This window comes from Neofelis nebulosa, chromosome 8 (assembly GCF_028018385.1).
Source record: "Neofelis nebulosa isolate mNeoNeb1 chromosome 8, mNeoNeb1.pri, whole genome shotgun sequence".
In the NCBI taxonomy this organism is placed as follows: Eukaryota; Metazoa; Chordata; class Mammalia; order Carnivora; family Felidae; genus Neofelis; species Neofelis nebulosa.
In genome coordinates this window covers 78,541,604-78,558,203 of record NC_080789.1, presented here as the reverse complement: position 1 = coordinate 78,558,203, position 16,600 = coordinate 78,541,604, and the positions used below count along the sequence as shown (strand labels likewise).

The 16,600-nt window shown below is 39.4% G+C and overlaps 1 protein-coding gene across 2 annotated transcripts in view; it reads right to left on the bottom strand.

Annotated features, from left to right (window-relative positions):
• The window catches only part of AMN1 (antagonist of mitotic exit network 1 homolog), a 61,637-nt gene that overhangs the window by 6,703 nt on the left and 38,334 nt on the right, over positions 1–16,600 (bottom strand). The gene's annotated exons all lie outside the window — the stretch shown is intronic.

Sequence of the window (16,600 nt, the reverse complement as noted above, 5' to 3'; positions counted from 1 at the left end):
CCGTGAGATTATGACCTCAGCTGAAGTCAGATGCCCAAACAACTGAGCCACCCAGGCACCCCTAATGTAAATTTTAAAAATATCATTTATTATAGAGGAAATCTAGATTAAAGGCAGGCTTTAAATAGTTTGAAAGCAAAAAGATGGACAAGGCTGCATCATGAAAACTGTAACTATTAACAAAGCTGGAGTGGTTTTACTAAGAGCCGAAATGGGGAATACTTCCTAACTCATTCTGAAGACCAGTATTACCCTGATGCCCTGATGCCAAATAAAGATATCACATACACACAAAGCTACAGACCCATATCTCTAGTAAATATGTACTCAAAAATCCTCAACAATACACTAGCAAATCAAATCTAGCAACATATAAAAAAGCTCATATGCCATGATCAACTGGGATCTATCCCAGGAATGAAAGGTTGGCTTAACATCTGAAAATCAATTAATGTAATACACTGTATTACTTTCTTATTACTAATGTAATAAATTACTACAACCTTACTGGCTTAAAGCAACACAAATTTATTATTATATAGTCAGAATTCCAAATTAAGTCTCATTGGGCTAAAATGGATCAGCATTCCTTTTTGGAGGCTCAAGGGAGAGGATTTACCTTTGACTTTTCCAGCTTCTAGAGGCCACCACATTCCTTGCATTCCTCCATATTCAAATGGAACAACATGGGACAGAGTCCTCATGCTGCCACCTCTATGATTCTCCTTCTGCCTCCCTCTTCCACTTATAAAGATTTATGATTACACTGAACCCACCTAGATAATCCAGGATAATCTCTATTTTAAGGTCAACTGATTAGCAACTTTAGTTCCATTTGCAATCTTATGTAACATAGCATACTCAGGTCCTGTGCATTAAAATGTGGACATCTTTGGGTGGGGGCATCATTCTGCCTATAACATACACCATATCAATAGACTAAAGGACAAAAACCACATTATCATTTCAATAGATGCAGAAAAAGCATTTTACAACACTAATGGTAAAAACATTCAACAAACTGGGAATAGAAGGGAACTTCCTCAACCTGATAAAGAACATCTAGGAAAAAGCTAATACTTAATGATGAGACACTAATGTTTCCCCACTAAGATGAGAAACAAGATAAGGATGTCTGCTCTTTCCACTTCTATTCAGCATTGCAGTGGAGGTTCTAGCCAAGGAAATTAGGGAAGAAAAAGAAATAAAAGGCATCCATATTGGTAAGAAAGTAAAACTATCATTACCTGTACATTATATAATACTGTATACAGAATGTCCTAAGGAATACACTAAAAAATTAGAACTAGTAAATGAGTTCAACAAGGCTCCACATACAAGATCAATATACAAAAATCAAATGATTTATATACACTAGCAAGGAACAATCCAAAAATGAAATTAAGAATTCCATTTATGTTACCATCAAAAAGAATAAAATACTTAGAGATAAATTTAACAAAAGAAGTGAAAAAGTCTGAAAACTATAAAGCATTGTTGAGAGAAATTCAAGATTTATTTTTTTTTATTTTTTATTTTTTTAAATTTTTATTTTTCAACGTTTTTTATTTATTTTTGGGACAGAGAGAGACAGAGCATGAACGGGGGAGGGGCAGAGAGAGAGGGAGGCACAGAAGCGGACACAGGCTCCAGGCTCTGAGCCATCAGCCCAGAGCCTGACGCGGGGCTCGAACTCACGGACCGCGAGATCGTGACCTGGCTGAAGTCGGACGCTTAACCGACTGCGCCACCCAGGCGCCCCGAGAAATTCAAGATTTAAATAAATGGAAAGATATCTGTGTTCACAGATCAGAAGATAATATTAACATGGCAATACTCCCTAAACTGATTGCAGATTCAATGCAATCTCTCCCAGAATCCCGGTTGCCTTTTTTTTTTTTTTTTAAGAAATTGACAAGGGATGCCTGGCTGGCTCAGTAGGTAGGGCATGTGACTCTTGATCTCAGGGTTGTAAGTTTGAGCTCCACGTTGGATGTAGAGATTACTTAAAAATAATAAAATCTTTAAAAAAAATTGAGAAGATGAGGGAGCATGGGGCACACTGAGGGCAATGTATAGGCTAACAGCACACTCTGCTCCCCCCCCCCCCCCCCCCCGCCCCGGGTGGAATACGTGTGATATTCCTTGGACACTCCTGGCTATCCAAGAACAAAAGGAAAGGGATTTAAGTGCTTGCCATGGTGATGTGGGAAACTAAGGCAAATGAAAAATTAAACTCTCTTACTGCCTACAGCCCACTGACAAATCCTTGAAACCAGCAGAGTGACCTCCCACTACGAGCTCAGCTGCCTCTAAGATGACACTTTGCTGGGGGCAAAAGAGAATCTTAGCTGAACATTATCCCAACCTCAAGGATCCTGTAAGTCTACTTCCTTTATCTCAACTGCCCGAACATATATGCTGTCAATCATACTTCAAGATTATGGCCTCCTCAGTCCTGAGAGGAAAATACATTGCAATCCAGGCCTATGTCAAGAAACAAGAAAAATCCCATATACAAAATCTAACAGCACACCTAAAGGAAATAGAAGCAGAACAGCAAAGGCAGCCTAAACCCAGCAGAAGAAGAGAAATAATAAAGATCAGAGCAGAAATAAACAATATAGAACCTAAAAAAACTGTAGAGCAGATCAACGAAACCAAGAGTTGGTTTTTTGAAAAAATAAACAAAATTGACAAACCTCTAGCCAGGCTTCTCAAAAAGAAAAGGGAGATGACCCAAACAGATAAAATCATGAATGAAAATGGAATTATTACAACCAATCCCTCAGAGATACAAACAATTATCAGGGAATACTATGAAAAATTATATGCCAACAAATTGGACAACTTGGAAGAAATGGACAAATTCCTAAACACCCACACACTTCCAAAACTCAATCAGGAGGAAATAGAAAGCTTGAACAGACCCATAACCAGTGAAGAAATTGAATCGGTTATCAAAAATCTCCCAACAAATAAGAGTCCAGGACCAGATGGCTTCCCAGGGGTGTTCTACCAGACGTTTAAAGCAGAGATAATACCTATCCTTCTCAAGCTATTCCAAGAAATAGAAAGGGAAGGAAAACTTCCAGACTCATTCTATGAAGCCAGTATTACTTTGATTCCTAAACCAGACAGAGACCCAGTAAAAAAAGAGAACTACAGGCCAATATCCCTGATGAATATGGATGCAAAAATTCTCAATAAGATACTAGCAAATCGAATTCAACAGCATATAAAAAGAATTATTCACCATGGTCAAGTGGGATTCATTCCTGGGATGCAGGGCTGTTTCAACATTCGCAAATCAATCAACGTGATACATCACATTAACAAAAAAAAAGAGAAGAACCATATGATCCTGTCAATCGATGCAGAAAAGGCCTTTGACAAAATCCAGCACCCTTTCTTAATAAAAACCCTTGAGAAAGTCGGGATGGAAGGAACATACTTAAACATCATAAAAGCCATTTATGAAAAGCCCACAGCTAACATCATCCTGAACGGGGAAAAACTGAGAGCTTTTTCCCTGAGATCAGGAACACGACAGGGAAGTCCACTCTCACCGCTGTTGTTTAACATAGTGTTGGAAGTTCTAGCATCAGCAATCAGACAACAAAAGGAAATCAAAGGCATCCAAATTGGCAAAGATGAAGTCAAGCTTTCGCTTTTTGCAGATGACATGATATTATACATGGAAAATCCGATAGACTCCACCAAAAGTCTGCTAGAACTGATACATGAATTCAGCAAAGTTGCAGGATACAAAATCAATGTACAGAAATCAGTTGCATTCTTATACACTAATAATGAAGCAACAGAAAGACAAATAAAGAAACTGATCCCATTCACAATTGCACCAAGAAGCATAAAATACCTAGGAATAAATCTAACCAAAGATGTAAAAGATCTGTATGCTGAAAACTATAGAAAGCTTATGAAGGTAATTGAAGAAGATATAAAGAAATGGAAAGACACTCCCTGCTCATGGATTGGAAGAATAAATATTGTCAAAATGTCAATACTACCCAAAGCTATCTACACATTCAATGCAATCCCAATCAAAATTGCACCAGCATTCTTCTCGAAACTAGAACAAGCAATCCTAAAATTCATATGGAACCACAAAAGGCCCCGAATAGCCAAAGTAATTTTGAAGAAGAAGACCAAAGCAGGAGGCATCACAATCCCAGACTTTAGCCTCTACTACAAAGCTGTCATCATCAAGACAGCATGGTATTGGCACAAAAACAGACACATAGACCAATGGAATAGAATAGAAACCCCAGAACTAGACCCACAAACGTATGGCCAACTCATCTTTGACAAAGCAGGAAAGAACATCCAATGGAAAAAAGACAGTCTCTTTAACAAATGGTGCTGGGAGAACTGGACAGCAACATGCAGAAGGTTGAAACTAGACCACTTTCTCACACCATTCACAAAAATAAACTCAAAATGGATAAAGGACCTGAATGTGAGACAGGAAACCATCAAAACCTTAGAGGAGAAAGCAGGAAAAGACCTCTCTGACCTCAGCCGTAGCAATCTCTTACTCGACACATCCCCAAAGGCAAGGGAATTAAAAGCAAAAGTGAATTACTGGGACCTTATGAAGATAAAAAGCTTCTGCACAGCAAAGGAAACAACCAACAAAACTAAAAGGCAACCAACAGAATGGGAAAAGATATTTGCAAATGACATATCGGACAAAGGGCTAGTATCCAAAATCTATAAAGAGCTCACCAAACTCCACACCTGAAAAACAAATAACCCAGTGAAGAAATGGGCAGAAAACATGAATAGACACTTCTCTAAAGAAGGCATCCGGATGGCCAACAGGCACATGAAAAGATGTTCAACGTCGCTCCTTATCAGGGAAATACAAATCCAAACCACACTCAGATATCACCTCACGCCAGTCAGAGTGGCCAAAATGAACAAATCAGGAGACTATAGATGCTGGAGAGGATGTGGAGAAACGGGAACCCTCTTGCACTGTTGGTGGGAATGCAAATTGGTGCAGCCGCTCTGGAAGGCAGTGTGGAGGTTCCTCAGAAAATTAATAATAGACCTACCCTATGACCCAGCAATAGCACTGCTAGGAATTTATCCAAGGGATACAGGAGTACTGATGCATAGGGGCACTTGTACCCCAATGTTTATAGCAGCACTTTCAACAGCCAAATTATGGAAAGAGCCTAAATGTCCATCAACTGACGAATGGATAAAGACATTGTGGTTTATATACACAATGGAATACTACGTGGCAATGAGAAAGAATGAAATATGGCCTTTTGTAGCAACGCGGATGGAACTGGAGAGTGTGATGCTAAGTGAAATAAGCCATACAGAGAAAGACAGATACCATATGGTTTCACTCTTATGTGGATCCTGAGAAACTTAACAGAAACCCATGGGGGAGGGGAAGGAAAAAAACAAAAGAGGTTAGAGTGGGAGAGAGCCAAAGCATAAGAGACTGTTAAAAACTGAGAACAAACTGAGGGTTGATGGGGGGTGGGGGGTGGGAGGGAGGGGAGGGTAGGTGATGGGTATTGAGGAGGGCACCTTTTGGGATGAGCACTGGGTGTTGTATGGAAACCAATTTGACAATAAATTTCATATATTAAAAAAAAAAAAAAAAAAGATTATGGCCTCCTCATATACATCTGAAGGGTCTCATGACTGAGGCTTTACTAAACGGTAATAAATGGTGTTTTCCTAACAACAGTTAGCCACCCCCCTGTCAGGTCCTGGAAACCTTGCTTCCAAAATTTTTTAGAGACTTACACTGTCCCTGACCCTCTCCCAACCTGAGGGTATATAATGAGTTACCGGTCACAACCCCAGTGCAGCTCTTTCTGCCCATGGGTCCTGTCCCTGTGCTTTAAAAAAATCACCTCTTTGCACCAAAGATGTCTTCAAGAATTCTTTCTTGGCCGTATATGGCCAATTCTATGTATATGGGAATTCAAGGGACCCAGAACAGTCAGTACAATTTTGAAAAGAACAAAATTGGAAACTATACTTCCCAATTTCATTTTAGTTGTTTTTAGGATTATTTTGGCATTTTTACTAGTTAGGAATATGTTATCAAACATACATATTTGTTTTCTAACTCTATTTCAGCCATTCTTCTATAGAAATTTATTACTGCACATAAATAAGAGGACACTTTTCCCTCCAATAGTAACCATACAATATATTTTTATGTAATTTAAAGATTTTGAGGCTAGATGGCAGTATTATATTACTCAAAGTCTCCCCAGGCACCTTTTTCCTGAGAAAATAGAGTATTTAGGACTGTGAGTTTGAACAGGAGGAGTATTTGGTGCCTATGAGTTTATTATGCTATATGGAGAAACTGTGGATTCTCTAAATATTTAGTGATCCCTTGACAGAACACTGTAGAAACTGTAGGGGAGGAAAAACAATTTCCCCTCTATCCTCTAAGTTCTTGGCTGAGACACTCTTGTAAAAAAAAAAAAAAGGCAATTAACCAGAAAAAAAAAAGTTATTAATATGTTTACTTACTTCATGTATGCATGAGAGATACGCAGGGAAAATAAGTAAACTCCCTGAGACAGCCCTAGCCACCACCTCAAATCCCATCTTCAGCTAAAGACAAAAGAAAGATATTGGGGTGGAGTGGGCAGGCCAATTATAGGAAGTTACTAGAAAAAGCACAGTAAGGAGTAAAAGGTAAGATTTGCTATACACATTTAGGTTGGTGTCTCCTCCATTGGTAAGATTCTCTTGGATTTAGAGTTGCCCTTTTCCTTCCTGGTGTAGAGGGGGAGATCCTTACAGATGGAGATTTCCTTTATAAATGCAAGTTTCTCTTACAAAAGGATAACTTCTCCATTTTCAGAGCTCTCTGGTTGTCTGCTGTTTCTCAGACACAATCAGCTCAAAAAAAAAAAAAATCCTTATACTAAAGAAGCATATTTTGGGGTGGCATGTTCTGCCACCCTTTAAAACACAAACTCTCAACATTGAAAAAGACTCAAAACGTCATCAAACCAATCCCACTGCTGTTGCTTGATGTCACTCTCCTATTTCCCTCCCTTTTCCAGTAACAGTTAAGCCTCTTGACACTGTCGGCTCAGGAAATTGCTCTGTTGGGGAAAGAATTAGAGACTGAATCAGGTGACCTAGGTTTTTACTCCCAGTTCTACTATCAAGTGTTTCCACTTAAATTCATTCTCTGTTCCCTTATCCTTAAAACAAGGGTGTTGTATAGATGAAGTCTAAGGAAGCTTCTACCATCTCTCAAAATCTATGACTAACATAGATGGAGGCCACTTTTTGAAAGAGATGCATGGCAGGGGCTTTTAAAGCACCAAGAAAAAGAAGAAACTGTGGGAAATATAAATTAATGAATGTTTTCAAATGATCAAGGAAGATGTAATTTAGATATTTTTGTAGAATACACAGTGAAAAAGGTGAGGCTGGCAGATTTTTACAAACAATAGTTCTAATGCTTCAAGGTTCTAACGCTTCATTTGTGTCTGGCAGCAAGAAGTTCTGTCATGAGTGGGGCGGGTGGGGATCGCCCCGGGTGGCTCAGTCAGTTAAGCCCTTAAGCATCAGACTTCAGCTCAGGTGAACTCAGGCTCAGGTGATCTCAGGGAGTTCAAACCCCCTGTCAGGCTCTGTGCTGACAGCCTGGAGCCTGCTTTGGATTCTGTGTCTCCCTCTCTCTGCCCCTCCCCTGCACACACACACACACACACTCTCTCTCTTTCAAAATAAATAATAAAAACATTTTAAAAACATTAAAAAAAAAGTTCTATCATGTGGGATTGGTAATGGATGAATAAATAAGGAGAAGGAAACAATAATATAGGGTTTAGAAAAAGTAAAATACAAAATAAAAAAAGAGTTGTCCTTTAAGCAAGGAATCAACGTTAATTAAAGGAAACTCTGAAGCAAAACACTTGGGTCTTAAAATATATTTTTTTTAAGTTTATTTATTTTTAGAGAGATTGAGAGAGAGAGAGGGCAAGCGAGTATGAGCTGGGGAGGGGCCGAAAGAGAGGGAGACAGAGAATCCCAAGCAGGCTCCGTGCTGTCAGCAGAGTCTGATGAGAGGCTGGAACTCATGAATTAGGAGATAATGACCTGAGCTGAAACCAAGAGTTGGTTGCTTAACCGACTGATCCACACAGGTGCCCCTTAAAATACTTTTGTTTTGGGCTCTATGTGGTAAATCGTGACATATTTATGATCCAGGAATTGAAGTAAAGAACTTCCTTGCATAGTAATCAGGATGAAACATATTCTCACATGTGACTAAAATTTGGGTCAGTTCAATAAAAAGTGGCAGATTTCCTGTTGGATTTTCCTGTCTTTCAGTGTAATACATAAATTAATCTAGTGCCGTCTCATTGCTTTATTGCCCTTCTAAAATCTAAACCTCCATGCCTGCAAATACTGTGAAACTGAAATGCATGTCTGTTGTAGATTAGTAAAGGTGTATGAGTTGAACTTACTGATAATCATTGCATAATTGAATTAAAAATAGTTTAATAAGTTGTAAAATTATTTTCCTGCCTCCATAACATGTATAAAAAATATATTATGTGAAAGAACAAAATTCAACTGAGTAAATTATTGGCTTTATTAATCGGTTCATTAATCAGGCTGCATCCCATCTAGCAAGTAGAGGGGAGTTCTAAGGAGTTGTACAAAATGGAAGATTTTTATAGGAAGGAGAGTAAGGCAAGAACTTATTACAAAAGAAAAGAAAGGATTGGTTCAGGCAAGTTCACCTTCTCATAGGAGGAAAGGCAAGGAAGGGGTCTTATTAGGTGGATTATCTCATCCTTCTTTGGGGGATGAAGAGGGCCCATATGACAGATTACCTCAGTGGTGCTGACCAGAAAACTCACATTGATCGGCTTAAAATTTCACTCTTGGACAAGTTGAAACTTCAGTTAAGTCTTAGTTTGCTGTACTGGGGCAAGTGACTCTACCTTTGGCCTGTGGCTTTCTAACAATCATAATTTACGATATTTTATTTTATTTTTTTTAAAAAAATTTTTTTTTTCAACGTTTTTTATTTATTTATTTTTGGGACAGAGAGAGACAGAACATGAACGGGGGAGGGGCAGAGAGAGAGGGAGACACAGAATCGGAAACAGGCTCCAGGCTCCGAGCCATCAGCCCAGAGCCTGACGCGGGGCTTGAACTCACGGACCGCGAGATCGTGACCTGGCTGAAGTCGGACGCTTAACCACTGCGCCACCCAGGCGCCCCATAATTTATGATATTTTAAATAACAGCATAGTTTTTTTTCTTTTCTCTTCTGCAGTGATAAAATCAGTGTGTTTCTAAGTTTCAAGACCCAATTTATAATGTGGAGTTATGTTTATAGTCTGACCGTAAGATTAAGAAAATTTAAATATACTAAGAATTATAGTAGAGAAGATAAACCTATTAATTGAGGGAATTTGATGAGAAACTACAGCAGACACTGCCAATTTTGGGGTCTGCTTACTTTGAGGTTAACATTATAATTGAACATACATGTGCATATATGTTTTTATGGAAAATAAATCATATTATCTTATATATTCATATATAAGCAACCACATAGATATATGAACATGAAGAAACAATGTTATATAATGTGTCACATGAAAGACAAAAAAACTTTCATTTACCAGGCCAAGAAATTCTTTGGAGAAAAAATAAATAAAAATTAAATATAAAGTGAATATTACCTCAGTTTATTCTCATTCAATGACGGCAGCAAAAATATACAATGGTTGTAGTGCTGACAGGAAAGGGGGAAGAGTAGAGATGATCTGGGTAGCTGAAAAACTTCAGCTTCTTCTCTTTATAAACCTTTATTAATAAAACCATGGTATATGAAATCTTTTGCATTATTATCAGATCTCCCAATTTTATGTCTGACAATTATACGCAAGGGAAAGCTGAGGTCCACAAAAGCGTTCTGTGCTAAAAAATCTTGGGAAATGCCTGGATAAAGAAAGTTAAATAAGATTCTTAGCTATAGTGTTTCTCAGAGTCTTTGATAAATTAAAATTCATTATAGTGGCATACTGCATTTCTCAAACTTTTTGGACATATAAACACTTTTAGTTCTATGCTATTGTTGGAGAATAAAAATTTCCCTCTACTCTTCAAGATTTTTCTGGCTGATCTATGAATTAAATTGACATGAGATAGATTAACAGGAGAAAATCAAATTTAATTTCCATGTATGGAGGTCTCATAGATATGGGACCTAACAAGTGACCAAGACAGGCAGCTTTTATACTTTTTTGACAGAGAAACAATAAATTTGTGGGGAACTGACAGGAAAAAGAAAACTTATGTTTGGGAGCTTGAATTAGTAAGGAATTCTAAACAGAATTTGGGCTGGGGTAGTAAATAAGTAAAAAAACAAGGTTTGTTTACATAGGCTTCTTAGGTCCCGAATTCCGCATCTCCGATGATAAGGAGAGTCTTTCTATCTCCTGGTACAGGGAGGGTACCTTTCACATGGGAGATCTGTTTCCTGCTTTCTAGAGACAAAAGACGTTCAGAGTGTTCTTGCACAGGCTGTTTCTTAAGTAACTTTACTTTTTATTTTTATTTTTTAAAACTTTTATTTATTTTTGAGAGAGAGAGAGAGAGAGAGAAAGAGAGAGCTCAAGGGGTAGAGGGGCAGAGAGACAGGGAATCAGAGGATGTGAAGTGGGCTCTGTGCTGATAGCAGAGAGCCGGATGCAGGGCTCAAAGTCATCAACTGTGAGACCATGACCTGAGCTGAAGTTGAATACTTAACTGACTGAGCCATCCAGGTGCCCCTCTTAAGTAACTTTAATTCAAAATAATAAATACACTCCAGGGCATATTTTTGGGTGGCCTGCCCTGAGCCCACACTATACTTATGGTATTTTCTAGAACACCATACTATACCAGGTCACTGTAGTAAGTTTAAGGGATTTCAGGGCAGAGCAAGGAAAAAGATATGACCACACGGTGGCAGTAGGACACAACGAGCTTTATTTGGGCAGTGCTTTGACAGATTTGTTCGCAGAAGTCCCTCACAACATGAGACCTTCCAAAGACAACAGTGTGTGTGTGTGTGTGTGTGTGTGTGTGTGTGTGTGTGTGTGGTGGGGGGGGGGGGCACTACTGAGAAGGGAAGGAGGGTAAGGCAACTCTCAGAGGACAGGAGAGGAGGTTTAGGTCTCATGATGTTGCTCAACATCAAGATAAGGAGTCTCTGGGTCAGAGAGCTCCAAAAGGCAAGGGGGTCTTTCACACCCCTAGGTTTCATCTTATCTATGGTGGTAGATGTTGAATGAAGTTTTTCAGGGTATGCAAAGCAAGCAAGCTCTGGATGGCTAAAAATCTGCTGCTTCTTTTAAAAATTTATTTTATTTTATTTATTAATTTTTTAATTGTTTTAAAATTTAAGTTTATTTATTTATTTTGAGAAAGATTAGGTAGCACAAGCAGGGGGAGGGGAAGAAAGAAGGAGAGACAGAATCCCAAGCAGGCTCTACACCATCAGCACAGAATCTGATGTGGGGCTTAAACTCACGAACTGTGAAATCATGACCTGAGCTGAGATCAAGAGGCACACTTGGGGCGCCTGTGTGGCTCAGTCAGTTAAGCATCCAACTTTGGCTCAGGTCACAATCTCACAATTCCTGAGTTTGAGTCCTGCGTTGGGATCTGTGCTGACAGCTCAGAGTCAGGAGCCTGCTTCAGGTTCTGTGTCTCCCTCTCTCTCTGCCCCTCCCTTGCTCACATTCTGTCTCTCTCTCAAAAATAAATAAATGCTAAAACAATAAAAAAAAAGTCAGATGCTTAACTGACTGCACCACCCATGTACCCCCTTTATTTTTTTTTATTTTAGAGAAAGTGTGTGAGTTGGGGAGAAGGACAAAGGGAGAGAAAGAATCCCAAGCAGTCTCCTCATTCAGCGTGTAGCCCAATGAGGGGCTTGATCCTATGACCCTGGGATCATGACCTGAGCTGAAATCAAGAGTCAGACACTCAACCAACTGAGCTACCCAGGCCCCCCCAAGATCTGCTTTCTTAGCCTGTATTTAAAACCATTGGATAAACAAAGATTCAGTGCTGGTGAGCTTTTGAACTAACAGTCCCAATTTGATGTGAAGAAGTAAACAACATAGAAGTCATCTTTGGGGGGCGCCTGGGTGGCTTGGTCGGTTAAGCGTCCAACTTCGGCTCAGGTCATGATCTCATGGTCCGTGAGTTCGAGCCCCGCGTCAGGCTCTGTGCTGACAGCTCAGAGCCTGGAGCCTGTTTCAGATTCTGTGTCTCCCTCTCTCTGACCCTCCCCCGTTCATGCTTTGTCTCTCTCTGTCTCAAAAATAAATAAAACGTTAAAAAAAATTAAAAAAAAAAAAAAAAAAAGAAGTGATCTTTGGTTCATTTACATAACAGTAACATAATTGGTAAATGCTGGCCTAGATAATCTTCCAGGTCAAACTATAGTTATTTTATCCCAAGTATTTTGAACTTCTGTCTTTTTTTTTTTTTTAATTTTTTTTTCAACGTTTTTTATTTATTTTTGGGACAGTGAGAGACAGAGCATGAACGGGGGAGGGGCAGAGAGAGAGGGAGACACAGAATCGGATACAGGCTCCAGGCTCCGAGCCGTCAGCCCAGAGCCCGACGCGGGGCTCGAACTCACAGACCACGAGATCGTGACCTGGCTGAAGTCAGACGCTTAACCGACTGCGCCACCCAGGTGCCCCTGAACTTCTGTCATTTTAATGTCTACTTTCACTTCCAGTAGTCACATGAAAATATAAGAAGTGATTTGAAAGGGATATTTGTTCCTGCTCCAAATGCTGAAGTTAACTGATAACTGTTTTTTTTACTGTAAAGCAATGGTTCTCAAAGTGTGGTCTGCAGATCCTCCAGTCAGACCTTTTTAGGGTTGTGAGCTAAACTAGTCATTTTATTCATGGCGCACCATTTTTATTTGAAAGAATGACTGCTGGCCTAAGGTTATTCAGACTTGGGCGCTTCTCAGACGATTTCTTGAAAAAGAGCGAAATGAACCTGTCACTTCAAAGAAAACAAGTGACAGAATTTGTTGGCAATGAAACATTTTAGCATCCAAGTGAATTTTGGAAAATTTGTAGCTGCCACTATGATCTTGACAACCACCCAATGGTGATATTAACAAATGTGACTTTTTTTGTCTGATGAAATGTGTCAACATTGGAAGATCTGTATTACTAACAGAACCAATATTGTCTAAACTGCCAATGCATGCCATTACAAAATCATGTATGGGTAAAAGATCCAAAGATCTAATCAAATGCAAGACAGACCAATGGATTGTAATGTAAGTATATAAAAATTTCATTAATATGTTTTCATTTCCTACACTGCAATTAACCTTTAAGAAACTACCAGTTACTGAGTTTTGGGGTAATATCAAAGAAGAGCATCCGCAGGGTAACCAGAAAGATAATGAGGGTAAAATGAGCAACAGTTGATTTTATGACATGTTGTCTAGCCAAGTTATCCTGAGACAAATATAACAGAACATTAAAATAGAACTATTTCAGCTAATGTTCCAGGACTAGAGTTACTAGCTACTCTCTGATTCTGGTGAGATTCCAGACCACGTATACATGACTTGAAAATGCTTGGCTAAAATCTGATTTTGGAATCCATGGCACTTCATCCATTCAAAGATATGAAAGTGTTAAAGTTAGAAGGGATGGAGAGTAGGAAATTGAAGAAAGGATTTCTTTGAAGACAGCGGTGACTGGAGTTCTAGAAAGAAGCCTGGAGGTGCTTGCTTTTCCCTTCAAGCCTAGTGAGAGGAAATTCTAAGGAGATCAGTCGGTGAGTCTGATATGTCCCTTGGGGCTTGGGGGACACAGGACACCAATATCAGACCCACATCTGAGAAAAATAAAGGACAAAAAGCTATGGTGAGAGTCTATACAGCTAAAGAGAAGACTGGGTTGGGAAGTACACACACTCTCATTGCTGAAAGTATGTGTTTCCTGTGGACAGAGGTGGGCTGCCATGGGTTTGCCTTATATTCTGCTCATGAAAGCAACTGAGATAAGTTAGGAAACCTGAAACAGAGAAAGACTGAAGGTATATGCTGGATTCCTGGGGATAGAGAAAGAAAACAGTAGCTACTAGCCAGAAGAGGCACCATGGCTTGAATCAAGAGAACTGCAGATAGGAGATATATGCAGTGATGGGGGTGGGTAGTAGGAAGTGGGCCCTGCAGAACCTCAAAAGTGCCCCACTGTTGACAGAGGACAGATCAGCTCACCACAGGCCTGGAGTGCTGATATTCAATCACAGTAGCACTGATAAGTAAGCCTTTTCTTTCCCTTCCCTCTGTTCCTGCTTATCCCAGGCCCACCCTGTACTAACATTGGTGGGATCAGAAACTGCAGTGGGAAAGCTGGGGGTAGGAAGAAAACTGAGGGCTGGTAAAAGAGAGGAACTAACAATGTCTGCTTATCCACTGCAGGCCAAATCTGAGCTGACCAGAGGAGCAAAAGCTTTCACTTGAACTTGTTTGGAGTACTGCTGGATTGAAGACGTTTTAGTTACCGAAATGAGAGGTTTCAGTGATAAGAAATGACAAGGCATTTTAACTCTCTAAGAATGATAAGAAAAGTCAATGGCACCTGGGGTTTCATCTGGCAGTAGGGAAAATCTGCTCTTTTGAGCAGATTTTTGAGTACCCCTTGCTTATTCAATCTATTGATCAAATGCACACATAGCTCAGGGGGTAGATTTACACACTTAGATTGTTATTCTGGAAAGATTATCAAAGATTGCTGTTATTACATTCCATATTCTGTGGTCTTCTCTACCTTAAAATAAGAGCCTACTTGTTAGAATACATTTTTTTGCCTTATTTGATAACCAGAGAACCTCTGTTTGCCTTCTCACAACCCCCAGGATAATGTACGCAGGTACCAATCCCCTGCACTCAGTCCCATGAGTTTTTCTTGTTCTAAGTGATTTTTTAAAAATTATTATTACTAATTTTAATAGATATAACCATCCACATGATACAAAATTCAAAAGGTACATAGGGTATATAGTATAGGCTTTTTCTTTTTCTTAACGTTTATTTATTTTTGAGACAGAGAGAGACAGAGCATGAACAGGGGAGGGGCAGAGAGAGAGGGAGAGACAGAATCTGAAACAGGCTCCAGGCTCTGAGCAGTCAGCACAGAGCCCGACGCGGGGCTTGAACTCACGGACTGTGAGATCATGACCTGAGCCGAAGTCGGATGCTTAACCAACCAAGCCACCCAGGCGCCCCTAGGCTTTTTCTTGCTCTTGTCCCTCCACAACTTTCCCTGGAGGTAAGCACTGTTAACACTTTCTTTCTTTCTTTTTTTTAATTTGGGAGAGAGAGAGAGAGAGAGCAAGTGTGAACAGGGAAGTGGGGCAGAGGCAGAGAGAATCCCAAGCAGGCTCCATGCTGTCAGCACAGAACCTGATGTGGGACTCGATCCCACAACCCTGGGATCATGACCTGAGCTGAAACTGAGTCAGATGCTCAACCAATTCAGTCACCCAGGTGCCCCTATTAACACTTCCCGATGTCCTTTTTGGCCTTAGTTTTTTGACAAATGTCTTGGCCAAAAAAAAGACTTAGTCTTCATTATAGATGTCACTGATACCACATACAACCTGTTGTCGGCTAGGTTTACATTGACAGTCCAAACATAAGAACAGAAGTTTCTAAAAGGATTTCTAGGATCATAACTCAACCCAGAGAATAACTGTTTAGACTGTAACTAGAGAAATGACATGGAAGGACTGGGCATCAATGCTGACTTACAAGTGAAGTCCAGGTTACATTGTAGTATGTGGGCCATTGCAGAGGTGATGCAAAATGGCTGAGGTGCTAAGGTTTTAAGACATGGTCATGTATATTATCATGGCTCTTTTTTTTTCCACAATAACAAAATATTTTATTCATTACTTTATATAAATTGTGATACCAAAATGACATTTTGCCATTTAAAATTTTATGTTCTTATATATTACTATTATTGCGGTTATATTTTATAAACAATAAAATATTCTTAAAGGTAAAATCTTTATATTTTACTATCTTTAGTAGTCATTTCTTTTTTCTTAAAACATCTTTTTTTTATTTGAATAGAGTTGACACACAATGTGACATTAGTTTCAGGTGTACAACATAGTGATTCAACATCTCTGCATGTTATACTATCCTCACCACAAATGTGGCTACCATCTGTCACCACACAACAATATCATTGGTTATATTCCCTGCGCTATACCTTTTATTTCCAGTATCATGGCTCTTATACGGGCCAAATGGGCTGTGACTACTTTGTTCTCCTTCAGTGATGTATCACATTAGCCTCAGAATCCAAATTGTTCTGAATACGTTATGCTCTGCTCTGCTCACCACAAGTGCAGCTACCATCTGTCATCATACAACATCATTGGCTATATTCCCTATGCTGTACCTTTTATTTCCAGTGTCATGGCTTCCAGCCACAGGCCAAATGGACTGTGACTACTTTGTTCTCCTTCAGCGAAGTATCTATCACATTAGCCTGAGTCC